This window comes from Elephantulus edwardii, unplaced genomic scaffold, assembly GCF_000299155.1.
Source record: "Elephantulus edwardii isolate Elephantulus edwardi_28Jun2011 unplaced genomic scaffold, EleEdw1.0 scaffold00020, whole genome shotgun sequence".
Lineage (NCBI taxonomy): Eukaryota > Metazoa > Chordata > Mammalia > Macroscelidea > Macroscelididae > Elephantulus > Elephantulus edwardii.
This window is the reverse complement of record NW_006399770.1, coordinates 11176519-11177991: the sequence shown is the minus strand read 5'-3', so window position 1 is coordinate 11177991 and position 1473 is coordinate 11176519.

Here is a 1473-nt window from a genome sequence, read left to right as displayed (position 1 = left end):
CCACCTGAATTTCAGAATCATCTCAGGAACAGGTTTGAGGCCTTGAACACTAATGAGCGAAGACCAGATGAGTTGTGGGAGGCTGTCAAAGGTATCATCCAGGAAGAGTGCAAACGGTCATTACAAAGACAGAAGAGGAAGAAAAGACCAAAATGGATGTCAGAAGAGTCTCTGAAGATTGCCACTGTTACTAGACTGAAATGGTACCTCATTGTGGTCTGAATTTGCATTTCTCTTATTGTCTGTGATTTGGAGTCTTTCTTCATATGTCAGTTTACCATTTGAATATATTCCTCTGTGAAAATTCCTTCCATGTCTTTTGCCCATTTTGTAATTGAGTTATCAGTCTTTTTCTTGTGGAGGCTCAGGAGTGTTCTGTGGACTTTCATTATGAGACTCTTGTCTGAGATGGCATTACCCAATGTTTGCTGCTAATCAGTAAGTTTTCTTTTCACTGTCTTGGGAAAAGTTTTTGATGCACATGGATTTAATCTTTAGAAGGTCCCATGCATCAATATTATTCTCTTCAAATTGTACATTTCTGGTTGTATTTGGCAGTCTCTTTATACCATAGACCAGTGATTCTGAGCTCGATCCCAGTTTGTTTCTTAGGAACTTTATGGTTTTGGGCTTTACTCAAGTCTCTGATCCACCTTGAATTGATTTTTGTGTGTGGTGTGAGATGTGGATCCTGATTCAGCTTTCTATAGGTGGAAGTCCTGTTTGCTAACACCATCTGTTGAAAAGGTTGTCACTTCCCCATTTGATAGCTTTGATTTCCTTGTCAAATATCAGTTGACCATAGATAGGTAGGTCTATTTCTGGGTTCTCAATTCTGTTCCATTGGTATATGTGCCTGTCATTATAGCAATACCATGCTATTTTGGCTACTATTGCTGTATAGTAGCTTTTGAGGTCAGGAAGTGCTATGCCTCCAACCTCATTTTTGTTTCTCAAAGTGATTTTCTTATTCAGGGTCTCTTGTCTCTCCAAATAAATTTGACAATTTCCTTTTCAGTCTCCTTGAAAAATGAATATATCTGGGTTGGGATTGCATTGACATGTAGATTGCTTTTGGTAGGACTGACATTTTCACAATACTGAGTCTTCCTATTCATGAGCAGGCACATTTTTTTCCAATTCTTTAGGTCATTTATTGTGTCTTACAGAAATGCTCTGTAGTTTTCTTTGTATAGGTCTTTTGTATCTCTAGTTAGGTTCATTCCCAAATATCTAAATTTGTGGTTGTTGTTGTTATGTGCCGTTGAGTTATGTGTGACTCATAGCGACACTATGTACAAGCCTGTGCCAATCTCATTGCCTCTGACACATCCATCCCAATTACCCCAGTCACTGAATCAATCCACCTCAAAAAGGGTCTTCCCCTCCTGCGCTGTCCCTCTACTCTACCCAGCATGATGTCCCTCTCTAAAGACCTGTCTCTCCTTACAACATGTCCAAAGTATGTCAGAC